Source organism: Pogona vitticeps, chromosome 4 (genome assembly GCF_051106095.1).
Source record: "Pogona vitticeps strain Pit_001003342236 chromosome 4, PviZW2.1, whole genome shotgun sequence".
NCBI lineage: Eukaryota > Metazoa > Chordata > Lepidosauria > Squamata > Agamidae > Pogona > Pogona vitticeps.
Window position 1 is genome coordinate 83,800,968 of NC_135786.1, and position 15,472 is coordinate 83,816,439.

Below are 15,472 nucleotides of genomic sequence, written 5' to 3' on the forward strand. Positions count from 1 at the left end.
AGTGGCACCAGACAAGGGAAAATCCCAGAAGGTGGCTCTTTTTTTTAAATCAGTTAACCACTTCTCACCCAAACACAGAGCAACTAACAGGTCTGTTTTTCACCAAGTGTGAATAGTTGTGAGCAGAAAAGGGTGTCCTGTGTAGACCATCTTGACCATTGCCATTTGTGTTGTCAACATTGAGGCTGCCCTTTGTTATGTAATGCTTGCCAACCTTTTTCCTATTGGCAGTGTGGGCACAACATTGTGCAGCAATATTGGGTCATTTCACTGCATTTTGAATCATGGGTACAGAAGCACAAAATGTGTGGCTTTCCAACCTCTGGCTATCCAACTGGCTATTCAAACCTCCAGTGGAAAAGAGTGCACTATGTTCTAAGACAGTCCATTAAATTTTCAAATAGCTGTTACCATCAGAAATGTCGAATGTTTTGCTGAAATTATCTTTCTTCTAACTTGAATCCGTTAGCTTGTGGCTTCTGGAGTCACAGAAAAGAAGCTTGTTCCAACTTCCCACTTGACAGCCTTTAACATATTTGTCTCTCATATCACTTATCAGAGTTTTGCAGCTGAAACATACCCAACTCACTCAACTGTTCCTCACAGGATTAGGTAATAGCTCCTTTGCCACTTTTATTGCCCTTTTCTGGATATGTTCTAGCTTGCTGATACCTTTCTTAATGAAACTATGGGGCTCAGTACTGGACATAATATTCCAAGTGAGGCTTTATCAAAACTGAATGGAGTGGTACTCCTCTTGATATGAAACTATAGCTAGTACCCTGTTCACAATAATGCAGTGTGACTATATGCATGTGGAACACAAAGCATAGTTACGGGACAGCTGAGTGTTATACGGTACATTTATTCAGTGCAACTGAACTAGCCACAGTATCTGTAGTGCAGCACTGCTCATGAAACCTTTAGCTGTATATGGGTTTACATGGCTCCGCTAATATAGGGGCCCCTTGTGCAATGCTCATTTTAGCGTTGAATTCTGCCAACAAGACATGAGCCTATGCTTCTGTTGATGCAGCCTTGAACTTCGTTAACTGTTGAGTTATGTCTAACTTGTGACCTATTAAGCCATCTAGAACATTTTAACACATGCTACTGCCAATCCAAGGGTCATTTATCCTGTATTTATTCCTTCTTTTCCTGCTAAAATTTTACATCCCCCCCCCTTTGAAACTTATTTTATTTGTTTCAGCCCAGTTCTCAATTGGCTACAGTTGAATCTTAATCTCTATTCTGAAGTATTAGCTGTCTCTCCTCATTTGGTACCCTTTCCAGAGGTGATAAAGGTCTTTTGCACTCCCTCATCCAAGCCATGTATAAAAATGTTGAAATACACCAGACCTGCAGAATCCTGACACTTCCCGCTTGTCAGTTCTTTCCACGATTTTGAGGTACCATTATCGAACATTCTTTGCCTACAACCTATTGACTATCTAGAAATCCACCTAACAATAGCCTAAAGTGATAAAAACAAAAATCTGATTAGCATTCCTGCTTCACTAAAAGAGAAGACCCTAGTTTTGTCCAAAGACAGAAATTTTATCTTTCATACAAATGCTGAAAATTATGACCTAATGCCTCACATTTGGTATATTGGTCTTGTGCCAGAGCCAGCATTTCTTTAGGGAAATATAAAATCCCCAAGGTTTTGCCTCATCACACCAAAACGGTCAGTCTTGGCATACAGTCTCACCGGTGGTGATGCTTCTTCGCATCTCTAAAATTTAGTTCTTTTAAAAGTGAGCAAAGATTTTGAAAAATGCAGGCAGATGAACATGAGAATTTTGCCAGCTATGAAAAGAAATGTTCATCTTAAATAGACAGACTAGTAAATGGAATCAGAAGTTTTATGTGGTGGAGATGGAATGGAGAAACTGTCAGAATATATTAGATTTTTGTGTAGCTGTCATGTGTTTTCAGTGCAAAAACAGTCAATGCCTAGAGGCCTGTGCAGAGAAATGCAAGTTTAAAAAGACTCCCTGTGTTTAAATTTGAGATATAATCCTGACCCCATAATGTCCTTCCTGAACAAGTCAATGGAACAGACTTGAATTAATAGCAAAGTTTTTCTCCTGCCCCCACCCAGGATGAAGATTGCAGTTTAAAAGCCATTCTCCTAGCAAGAATATCTCCTGTCCATTGACATCAATGGACCTTGTACAATAGCAAATTAAATGATGCTATGTGCCAACAGCAGCAACAACAACACCTCCCTTCCCCAGAATTCTGCCTGAGGGATTCTGGGTGAGTTCTGGGAGGAAAGGTCTGTAAAATCTGAAGTCCCGCCCCTAGTTGCAGTTCCTGGTACAATAGCACAATCTCTTGAATAACAGCTGTATCGCTGTCATCCAGATAAGATGGTAGAAATGTTAAATGAGATCTGCTTGTGCAGAATTTGTTGAGAGCTGCTCACACAATCTCATGATCCATAGACTGCATTATTGTCATGTCACATCAAGGCCTGTCATTCCCTGAGTCTTGATAAAAACTCTCATTGTTTACATAAATTGCAGCTCTTGTTACATACTTTCAAGTTGCTTCTTATTTACAGCAACCCTAACAGGGTTTCTCAGGTATGTGAGATGTTCAACGAGTGATTTACCCAGTGAATGTCCATAGCCAAAGAAGGATTTGAATCCAGGTCTCCTGAGTCCTAGTTCATTGCACCATGCTGGCTCTCACAGATTACAGCACTTCATGGTACAGCATATGTACTATTATTATTAAATGACTATAAACCTAAATATCTGTTGTTAAAATCAGTGTGCTAGTGAATATAACACAGTGTGCTAATGACTATATTGCATATTTTTATGCAAAATTGGAATGGTAATGCTTCCTTCAACTATTGTGTCAACTTCTTTGGATTTATTGCTTGACATGAGGGCATAACAACCTGCTTTATGGAGAGGATCCACATCTACAATTCCACTTGAGGGCAAACTTGTTCCTTCTGCTACATCATGTCACAAGCACAGTACTGGGCTACACATAAGATTTATTTGTCTGGGAAATGGTACATTGCCTTTTGGGGGAGGGACAACAGTTAATCTCTTATCAAAGATGAGAGAGAGAGAGAGAGAGATTTGGTACATTCAAATATAGTGCATCTTTCTATTACACCAAGTATATGATTTATTTGGAGGTCAAATATTTGATATGCTACTTATAGCTCCATTCTTCTAACAAAATCTTGAGCCAAACCAATCAACTATTAATTCTTATCATGAATGAAACAAGCTGCATGCTAAATGAATGATGTGCTGAAGTATGTCACAGTATTTAAAAAACTGAAACTTTACAATGTTTTCTGTTCCACAGAAATAAGTGGTACTAGTCACAATTTCCAGCATATTAGAAAGCATCCTATTAAAAGGTATGCAAGGCAAAAAAAAAAAAAGGCAAAACTTACCAAACCATAGCTAGGGTCATTAATGGATTGTATTAATGGAGACATTCTTGTTTACTATTATTGGAAAAAGACATCACTAGAATGATGTAAAATAGCAAAGCACCAGCCCCTCTGATCAACTCCCTTTTTAAAGCTAAGGAGAGTGGATTTAGCCAGTCTTCTTTGGAGGCTGGATACAAATTCTAGGGGAAGGGAAGCTTGCCTCTGTTGTCTTCAGAAAACTCTTCCCCCACTTTTTTTGGCCTATCCCACATTGTTAGCTTCTATGAGGTGAACCTAATGTGATTTGTGTCACTTATTTATCATGTGGCAAGTTTAGAGTGGTTCTGGAGGAACTGAAAGCTGAACACACTGTCAAGCACTGAGGCATCTTAACAGAGATGAGTTGCTTCTTCGTTAACCCCTCATTTCTAAAGATCCTATGAAGAATATGGAGAAGTGAACACTTGGGTCCTTGAAACAGAATCCCATATACTATAAGATGATAGGAACCATAGTAAGTAGAAGTTACCGGGGCCTCCTGAGTAAATCTGAAAGCTTCCCTCCAGTGAGAAGCCCAGGAAAGTTAATGAATTGTTCTGCCATGTTGAATGAGAGTGCAGTTTGCCATGAGAATAAAAGGTGGAAGCATGGATTTGTAGCTTTTACCTTAAATTGTAAGGTCCTACCCTGTAGGGGTTCAGTTTATAGTTTAAAGTCTGCTTCTCAGTGTAAACTACCAGTAAGTGGTAAAGAAGTGTGAAGTTTTTATTCACCCCACACCTTTCTTCTGACTTCGCCCTCGGATATGTGGGAAATGCGACTTAGCAGAGTTAGAGTTAGTGCACAGAATGAAGAATGTAGATGCAAGAGTTTAAAATAGTGCCATTAAATGGGAAAAGTGGGAAAAGACAGTTGGCATTTGGTGGCATCTCTTTTCTGACTGCCAAAGAATATCTACTTTTTGATTAAATCAATCTTGTAACAACAGTTTTGTGAAACTTATCTACTAGAGACTACTTTAAGGTGACTAGAAATTCTAGAGGTGAGCCATGGTTCCTTCAAGCCCACCAATGGTCTCTTACTGTACCCATGCATGTCGGGATATGCCTGTCTTTGCAAATACTTGAACTTTCAAAGCCAGTTCAGTTCATCTTTAGACCAACACTCTTTATACTTAATTACAAAGAGAAACCTATCCTGCTTCTACAAATCATATCCCCATGTACCCTAATTTAAAATAATTGCCTACATCTCTTTTGTTCCAAAGGGAAAACACAGAGCAGGAGAACTGCTGACTTGCTTTAATTTCCTTTAATTATTTTATTATGTTATCTTTTGCTTCGAGGTTTTCCCCCCTTCTTTAAGCAACATTGCAAATGAGTGGAAACAATCCTGTACAATTCCTTTGCACCTAACTCTTTTGCCCTAAGAAGAGTGGCCCTTTATTTACCCCTCCCCCCCATAACCATTTCTCACTGGGTAGTAAATGGAAATAGAATTGTTATTGGGGCTTTTTATTTTTATTTATTTATAGCACAGAAAGGGTCTATTTGGTCGAGGACTGCTCACAAGTCAGGGTGAAAGGCTATCAAAGTCTTTGACAAGAAAGGATAGATGCATTTGACTAGATGCATTTGACTCAAAGGAGTTATTACTGTGATGTTGAGTCATACAACAAATAGATGGAGATAAAGTTATTGTATTATATGTGACAGCATTTATTGAAACAAGTGGGTAGCCATGGCTAACCTTATTTCAGTGCTGTTCTCCTCTGTCACAAATCATCTAATAAAGTCCATCTGTTTTTTCTATGTCCAACAGGCTCTTTGCTTAAATCCCTCTAGAAACACAGAGCATACTTTTTGGTATAGCATTACTCACAGCTAAACATTTTATGTAATAATGTTTGAAAGACATTATAGCTCTTGGCAGAAGAGTGGTTTGAGGAGACAAGGAATGGGGATTGGGATGATAATATTGCCCACTAAGACCCAATAAAGTTAAATGGACAACAGAAGAGGTACTTGAAGGATAGAAGAGGCCATGTAGGAGAACACTGCCTACCACATCCAGATCAACTGTACATTTTTTTGCAAACCGTACTTGACTGTAATAAGTATTATTGTACCTAACTCAGAAAGGATGAGTGAAGCTGAGGAGTACCTCTTGTCTCTTAGCAAACAAACTATCAGATTTAAAATGGAAAGAAACTCTATAGTTAAGAGTATGAACCATTAGAATATTTTGTGAATACAGTCACAGTCATAGAATATTTTGTGAAAGGCTGCGAAACTATTTGGAAAGGGTTGTTATGCTGGAGGAACAAGAATATGGCTTCATTGCTGAGAAGATAAGGCTGCTCCTTCCCAGGCACAGCTGAATAACTGGGAAGGCCATGGATGTGAATTTTGATTTGATGCACATCCAAACATAAGCCCCATGGGATCTAATCTATTACAGGTGGAGAAAATCTACCTCCAGCTAGGCATCTGAATGTAAATATAATCCATCTGTACTGCTTTGCTTTCAGTGGCGCATTAGCATTATCCAGATTTACATCCAAATGCATGCTTCCATTCACATTCTGTCTCAATACTTCTCCATAGCTATATGCTATCAAAGTTCTACCTCTGTCACAGAGTTTGAAAACAACGTGTTAGATTTAACACCCTCATGTTAACGTCATTACGTTTTTGGCAGGAAAGCCACCAAGAAATGTAATGCTCTAGAAACCACATTTTGAGAATAACATTTCACTCATTAAAAGGGTTAGTGATGCTATGCCTGTTGCAAGTGGGCCCATATTTGCCACAATGCCCCTTCTCAGAGGGAAAGGCAAATATACCACCTTTTGTGTCCAGTACTTCAGTATTTTGAAACAGAATTTCAACACCAGCAATCATTATGTTAGACTGCACAGGGAAGTCATTGAAATCCATAAACACCAGCAGAGCTTCAACAAAAAAGAGGAAAGTCTAAAACTTAATAAGGCCTGGCTCCCAGCACTGGAAAATACAGCCTGCAAAAGGTCAATGAACTCCACCTAGGCACACGGACCAGGGATCATTGCACACAAAAGACCAGCTAAAGACACCCATCAATCACAGTGACAGATAATCTCTTCCCCCTTATCACATCAATACATCAACAACAAAAACACGCTGATCACCATCATCACCCTATCTCCTGAAAAGGACAAAAGCTGTTCCTACATCTATAAATACTCAACCACCCAACAAACAGCAACAGAGCATGAACAGAGTTCCTACTCCTGTTCCTCTGAAGATGCCGGCCACAGAGACTGGCGAAACGTCAGGAAGAATAACCTTCAGAACATGGCCAAAGAGCCTGAAAAAACCCACAACAACCATCAGATCCCGGCCGTGAAAGCCTTTGAGAATACAATATTCAGAAGCTTTAATCAGAACAGTATTTCAGTGGGCTTCTAGAAATTGCAGTCTATGAAGATAATTAGCCCTAGCATTGAGCTAATTATCCAGGTCTTCATTAATGACTCCTAGTCCTCCTTCTTTAGCATAGCTGTACTACAAGAAGCTTTGATTGAAAAGATACTCTTGATCGGTGGGGCGGGGCCCTTCTAATCTCCCCCAAGCTCTATTTCTGCTGAATAGCTCCTCTGGTTCCAGTGACAAATTTCTGTTGCAAGCACTTTGATGGGACAGTTACTCAACTGAAATTTACAACTAGGTTCTTGTGTCCCAGGGATAATTTTTGAGAAATGACTAGATTGTAGGATTACATTGTTAGGGACTGAAATTTTGAAGTTTGCATTTGGAGCAAAACTACTATCTTTGGAAACTGAAAGTGGGATGGTTTGCTTCATTCTTCCCATTAATATCACTGTGGACATTTCCATAGAGATAGCTGTCTATCAGCTTTGTTCCAGGAATGACTATCTGGTATATCACTACTTAGATACATGAACAACTCTCCTATTTTTGCTGTTTGAGTTCAGGTTCCCTGCCCCACCAATAGCAGTGATGGCAGAGAAGGGAGTGCTGACCATGGTGGGGGTTCCATGAGCAACAATTTGCCCTCCAGATTGTGCCATTCAAAGGTAATAACTTCATTCAGACATTCAGTAAAAGAGCTCAGCTCAACCCCTGAGCAGAGATAGCAGGCCAGTCCTTCCGTCTCCATCCGAGCACTTCTGTGTAGATGTGGGAAGCCCCTGTACAAGGTTGTTAGCTACATTCCTGTTTCATTGAGTGCAAACACTCCTGGCAGGAGTGGCGGCTCCCAGCGGGTGGGGTGACTCCTCATTCTGCCTTTTTGCTTAGAGTTAGAGCATCAGATCAAAGGGTTCCTCTGGCCAATCCTAGTGGCGATTAGGTAACTAGTATTCTATCTGAATTCTCACAACATTCTATTTAATCGTGTTAAGTTAATAAAAAGAGTTCTCAAGGCATTGCCTCAGGCTCTGCTGGCTCGGATATCTGCTTGTCCACTTCTTTGCGCTTTCTCTAAAGGCTAGTTGCCTTCCCTTTGTTCCATGATCACCCACATGTAGAGAGCTAAATCTGGATATGAAAGCAGTCTCTACCTGCGGAGCATCTCCAGACAACCAGTGTGACCAAGCATGCAAAGAGGGGTGTATGTCAGTTGTGACACTCACAACTGGGAACCCTGATTTTTCAGGGTTTTTTAAAGTGCAGGAACAGTCCCTATGAATAGAGACTATTATCCTCTGCAGATTGAGCACTGCAGAAGCAAAAGCTAAAATAAAAAGATTAGGGCTGTCCTGTTCCCTCTGCTCATGAGTTAGAGATTGACTCTTTTATTGAATTTCTGAGTATTCCTATGGTAGGAATATATACATGAGACGGCTTTCTGTAGGAACTGTTATTTTGTAGTGCTGGCTGCCACCTTCTCCTGCCAGTGGCAGAAATAGATATTGATGCCAGGTCTGCTGAAGACTGACCACAAAATGTGGTTTTTCAAAAAATGAGATGGAGAAGAAAGGAATGCGGTTCATAAACATTGCATACCATAAAAATATGTATTCTACACCAGACGTCTTCAGCAGCATCATTAACTATGATTCCTGTAGTGGAAAACCTAAAGACAGATACAGATGCAAAGAAAAATCAAGCTGTATAGAAATATTGACGACTTGCCTTCTTATGTTCTTTATTTATTTATCTATTTAACCATTCTTAAGTCATCCTCCAGAATTAATGGATACTACAACACTGTACGAATATAATCAAAATAAAATATATTCTATGTTGTCATTAAAATGAAAGAAAAGAAAAGACAGCATATTACAATAGAATGGGGAAGTAGCAACCAGTTAAAATTCCAGCACAATCAAACATTTTGAAGTGACACCAAAACAAATGGGACAAGATCTTTATCACCACTGCCCTTGCTTATTTTACTTGCCCCCTCCCAGTTGCTCATCCTCTGGTTCTGCAGCTGTATCTACTATACTGGTAATAATAATCACTGAATTTAAGTACACTAATAACTGAAAATATGCCCAGAAGACAATCTAAAACTAATAATGATGGCTTTAACAAGCATATTGGGAATTATTTCAAAGTAAGAATACTGAAAAAAAGCTGATGGTACAGAAACTCACAGAGGAACATAATAGTGTTAAATGGTTAAAGAGACATCCGGAAGCCCTGAAAACAGTTTTTTGAACTTGAGGGAACTCAGTATGTGTCTTCTGTGTGGTGGTAAAAGTACTACTGGCTGTTGCTTCATGAATGACAACTGAGATCCCACTAATATGTAGTACAGGGCAAAGCTTTTAGGGACATGGTAGATCTCTGTTAAGGACCTCCATTATGTTCCCCTGTCAGTCACACTGTTTGCTGGGAGTTGCCTTACTGCGTCATGGAAAGCACAGTATTGCTACCCATTGGATTCTACAAGGGGAGCCTCTCTGTAAACTACTCTCTCATGGAGCTATGAGGTGAGTCCCAGGAAGCAGTATGACCGAAGGGGTGTTTCCTTATCCTTCCCAGACAAAGCATGGGTAGGAAAGTAGTAGGAAAATTTCCCATTTACCTTCTTCCTTCTCCTCTCCCAGTTCCAGAAGTCTGCCTGAGTGACTTTTGGGACAAGGAGTTCTGGAGTTATGAAAATATCATCCCTAGTAGGTATCTCTTCTTGCTGAATGATCATCCCTCTTGTTGCTGAACTGGAATGAATCACCTGGATATCACATAGATGCAACAAGAGGATCCATGTAATGTGTTACAGAAAGAAGAAACGAAGAGCAGACCTGCATAATTTAACTATGCCTCTTGTGAAGAAACATAATTGTGGGTTGCTAACAGTGACCAACATAAATTTCACACAACTCTGAGAGGCAGTGGAAGATAGGAGGGCCTGTCATGCTCTGGTCCATGGGGTCATGAAGAGTTGGACACAACTAAATGACTAAACGACGACAAACAGTCACCAAATTCAAACATAATGACCAATTACAGGGCAAACTGTAAACCAGCCAACTAGGAATTTCAAACAATTTCAAACTATAGTTTGATATGTTACCTTGGCAGATCCTTAGGGACCAGCTTATAGTTGACATGGATTCGAGAAATCAGCATTGTGTTCGCTTTGCAAACATTGGGAGAGGTCTCTGAATGAACAGTGAGTATATTCCAACTATTTATCAAGTTGACTAAAACACCCTCCAGTTAACCAGAAGCTAGTTTGAAGTGGACCTCAACAATCTATCTCATTATCGGACACTTGGATTTGGGGTGCGGTTTTAATTCAACCATGCTTTGTAGCATCCTTTTTAGAATTAACTTTTAAAACTATAGTTCATGCATGCTTTACTTGGTACTGTTTATGGGTGAGAAAAAACATGCATCCATCCTTATTCATTGTGCGTGTGTATTTATGTATGCACACATATTGCCGATAAGAACATTTAATATCCATTTCACTAATACTAGCCACAGAGACCTAGTTCCAACAGCACCATTTACAACAAAATTGAGATGACCAGACATGTCATTTCCCCTCCGGATATTAAAATGTCCCTTTCCTTAATACAGAGGAAGCCACTCCTCAACTTAACTCCAGCTTCAGATGGATGTTGAAATTGTGCCCTCCAACCATTACAGATAGTGCTCCAGTCGAAACTTCACTTTGCTTATCAGAAGGAAATCCAAAAGAACATTTTCAAAATGAAGCAACCTTTCCAAGTTCCTGAGCATATCTAATTTTAAATTTCTAGGCATGAGATATGAGTTATTGGATATCCCAGTGAGAGTCACAGTATGGCACTAAAAAAAAGTGACACAGGATAGCCCCATTCACAAAACAAGCTGTTTCTCCGTGATAAACTTTGAAAGGCAGTTAGTCTTCTCCAGTGTTAGTGCATGTTTAATTTTAAAGCCCCATTCCAATGATGTCACCCTAAGAAGGAAATGTAATCAGGACTGTATTTTGGCAAACTGTGGACATTACTTTGGTGCTTAATTTATCTGCAAACTTAAGTACTGGAGACTTCATTCACTTTTTCTGTGAAACTAATTCTTCCAAAATTATACTACAAAAACTCAGGTTTAGGATTCATTTTGTTTTAAGCAGTTAATTTATCAGTCTAAGCTGCTTGGCTGAAATCAATGAGGCTGTTGTATATTTTTCACAAACTACACAGGCAACATCACAAGCATCTTCTTTTCCTGATCAGAAAGTGTAATCAAACACAGGATTTTGTTAAGTGTAAAGCTTTGGGCATCTGTTTACTAACGGTGCCCAAACTGCCTCTTCTTTTCATTAAGATAATTTATTCTCTGACGAGAGTAGGTATGATTAACCCAACATTTAATAACATCAATTTTGTCTGTTAAAAATATGTATTGCTTCCCATGACCAAAGGAGGCCAAAAACAATTTACAAAGGAATGAAATAATTTCTCTTTGGAAATATACTTGGACAAAGGACAGTCATCTTCAAGTATCAAAAATCTTCCTTGATCCATATTTGAGGCTTCTCCATCCATGTGGCTCTGTGTGTTTTTTTTTTTTGTTTTGTTTTTTTTTTTTGTCAAATTAATATCAGAAGGCACATAAAATCATCCCAGTAATTTACTTGTTAGTTTAAAATTCCAGATTCCCACTGATGGTTGACCAACCACCACACAACTGCCTTCTGTATATTACAATTAACCATTAGAAAAGAGAGTTCCTTCAGCATTGATCATATGACAGCAGGAGCCTTTACTAGGAAATTAACTTGCTTTTAAAAATATATATATTATTACTCTTCAGGACATAAATACATTTTTCCTTTGCAAGACAGGTTTCTCATCCAACAAACAGTCATTGAATCTCTGGAACACGAACATATTTCCCCTTCAGTGATGGAATATCTACGTATAACACACTGGCTGAAGTCCTGCTTCACAGATATGCAAAAAACCATAACTTTTGTAGGTGAGGTGCCTCAACTTAAGAAATCTCATTAGCATAATATGTTGCCCTCTAAGCTCATTCCTGATGAGGGTTTCAGAAGGAGGTCTCTTTTTTTACCTCTTTTTGGAAATGCCAGGGATTGAACTTCCGATAATCTGCATATATACCATGACCTTTATCACAGAGCTGTAGTAATTCCCATTCAGTTGTTGGTTTAAAACAGTTTATCTCTGTTCAAAGATCTTGTTCAGAGCAGGACCTCTTTACCACTTGCAACTGAATTTTTCCCATCCTTTTCTGAGACTGGCTATCTCAACAGGTCAAAACAACTTGACTAGCCACCTCCAGCTTCCCCTTTCCCCTTGTTGCTCTGTAGCTTTGTTCACAAAATGTTTATGTGTGTCATTAATCTCATTCCATTGTGTAGTTAAGCACATGTGCACAGTAAGTGCAAAGGCCTGTCTGTTTTAAAAGACGAAAATGTAACCCCTATGAAATATTGGTTCAGCCCAAAGTCATGGAATTAAGAAAGAGTGAGGCTGTGAGTAAGGGATTTGAATAAGAAACAGAAGGAGAGCTGAAGAGAGCAGAGCTGCTGTTGTCACATAGACAGCTAACGCCATTGCCAACTTGGTTTAGGCATAACTCCTATATGTTTTTCTTGGACGGTGAATCCACATAGTGAATTCATGTTGCCGAGGACTTGGGTAGACAAATTGTAGCATTTTATTTTTGTTATAATTGTTCATGTTGTCTGTTACACAACTGGATAAGAGGAGACTCAAGTGTGAAATTGTGTTTGCAAGGTTCGTCAATAGATATGCAAGTAAATAAATAGCCCCATAAAACTCAACAGTGTTTCACAAACAACCCATCCAGTGCTTCTCCACACAATGTATGACAAAGAAACCGTTCTGTGCAAATGTCAGTCTTACCGTTTGCAGAAAAATCCATTTTACAAATGAGAACACTGTCATTGGGAATGGTAGGGGGAAAAATCTTGCTACCTACAAGTGAGATGAAATTTTTCTTTTTCTTTTTATGTTTCTCATTCTTGCAAAGATTTACAGTGGGGTCTTGACTTGAGAACTTAATCTGTATTGGAAGGCAGTTCTCAAGTCAAAACGTTCTCAGGTCAAATCTGCATTTCCCATAGGAATGCATTGAGAACCATTTGATCCGTATCTGCTCTTTTCCGTCCATAGAAACTAATGGGAAGCTGCTATTCCGCCTTCAACCACTAGAGGGGGATATTTTGTTTCTTTTTTTCTTAGGTCAAGAAAGGTTCAGTGAAGGCAGGGAAAATACAGTCCAGGCAGTACAGTACCAGGCAGTCCGAAGACTGTCTCCCAATCCACTCTCTAAACACTGGGAGGAGTGAGGAAGCAGGCAGGCACCCTTTTCACTGGCCAACAGTTAACTGAAAGTTCAAATTTTGCACTTTCCCTGCCTCCCACGTGGGTTTTTTTCAGTTCTTAACTCAAATCTAAGTATGTAAGTCAAGTCAATATTTTCCTATGAGAGTGGTTCTTAAGTCAAAATGTTCTTAACTCGAGCCGTTCTTAAGTCAAGACCCCACTGTACACCGATACTAAATATTGCATATAATTGTGCCATTATTGGTTTAGCTGGTTCGTCAGTGAACAAGGAGCACTGTTATAAGCAGAGATGGGGACTAATATAAAAAGGGATTAGTTTTTTAAATTAAAATAGCAAATTTGTTAAATATTCATCCCTTCATATTCGTGTGTTCCAGAGAACCCCATGAATATGAAGGGACAAATATTTACCCATTTTTATTTGTCCTTCTTATTAAAAAAAACACCCCAAAATCATTCTACCTACTGGCCACTGATCAACTGATTGGCAGCCAACAGGCAGCCAAACCCCCCCAGCCACCCTCCCCATCAGCATACCCCCACCCCCTTCCTCTCCCTACCTTAGCCCCACCCCCACTGACACCGAAGGCAGGCTAAGGGAATTCAGGCTGCCTTTTGCAAAGATGGCAGCTGCAGCTTTCCTACCCTAAATGAAGCCACAGCCGGCATCTTTGCAAAGGGCAGCCAGTCTCCCTTTTTACATGCCATGGCTGGGATGCCAGGTGGAGACCTTGGCAGAGGCTATTAAGGTAAGAGGATGTCGATGGGGGTGGGGTGGGGATAAGGTAGGGAGAGGAAGGGGTGGGGGTAGGCTGTGGAGGTTGCTGGCTATGGGGGGATGGTGGCTGCCTATCAGCAGTCAATTAGATGATTAGTGACCAGTAGGCAGAATGTTGTTCTTGGTTTTTAATAGGAAGGGGGTGTCGTCTGGGGTGAGGTGTTTTTTTAATAACCCTCCACAAATCAACAGATAACTTCGCTATTCATCATTTAATGGGGGCAACTTTGTGCTTCGTGAGTCATCAACTTTTGATGACTCATGAAGCGGGACGACTCGCCATAATGGTGAGTCATCCCCATCTCTAGTTATAAGCTTCATTAGGCAAGCAAAGCAGGTGGGGAAGCAGAACTCACCAGTATTGGCCATCTGTGACTGGAATTGTTGACTTGCTTCTTAATAATAGAAAACCTGATCACAATGTTATACTTGCCTAGCAAAGTAAGATGTGCTGTGGGATCCCACCCAAGCTTCTAGAAGGAAGTCTGCTTCCTTAGCCCCCACCGAAACCTCAAGAGGTGAGCAGAGCTGAATTGTGCCAAGGCTTACGTAATATGTAGTGAAGCACCTTATATAGTTCTTGCTGCACCAGCAACCAATCTCAGGTGTGCCAAGCACCTAAGCCCCCCATAATATGAGCACCACAATGCATGAGAAGCAGCTATCTTTAATTGAGAGGAACTTTGTATTTTCTAAATGTTCCCCATCGACAGAACTTAGATTTTGAAGGGGAAAAAAGGTGCTTTCCTTTGCTCAGTGGCTGAAAATGTAGGTTGTGAGTTGCTGAGTGCCTCGTTTGAAAGGCACACAAAGAGAAATGGATTCTAGGCAGCCTCCTCACCATCCCCTTCCCTGAGCACTATAGCACCATTCCACTCCATTAGAAGATACCATTTGGTGGCAGAGAAGAACAACAAGAGTGGAACAGCCTCCATTCAGATGCAAGGCATACAAACTCAACCTCCTCCATTTGCTCTGTCCTCAGGGGGTCCATCATCTGTCACCTCCCGTTTGGCAAGCTCTTTACTAAGTACCGTTGCACAGTTGGAAAGGAAAAGTGGAACTGCCAGTGAGGGAAACGGCAGCTGTACCTTAAAGAAAGGAGCGCTCTGTCCCCTCTATATTTAATGTTCACACCTTTCATTTTGGAAGAGAATTTCTCTCTTCCTCTCTCCCCTCCCTTTTGTCAGCTATGCAAGCAATGAAGCAGAGAAAAAGGTGTAGGAGGGGGGAAATCCTTTCCTTACAAGGCTGTGACTAAGAGTGGGGAAGGTTTAGGTAGTTTTCATTTCTTTTGACATTTATGCTTAAATAATATATAAGGTTAGTGTATGTTGCCCTGAAGGGGAGAAGAAGCGTGAGACCTATGCCACCATTGTGCAGGCTCAGATGCCATCAAATAGGTTTCTCCTTGTAAATGGCTGTTGTTCTCATTAAGTGGTTCTGTTTCTATGGAAATCTTCCTATTCTTTCCATGAAATAGTGGTAATATTGTCCA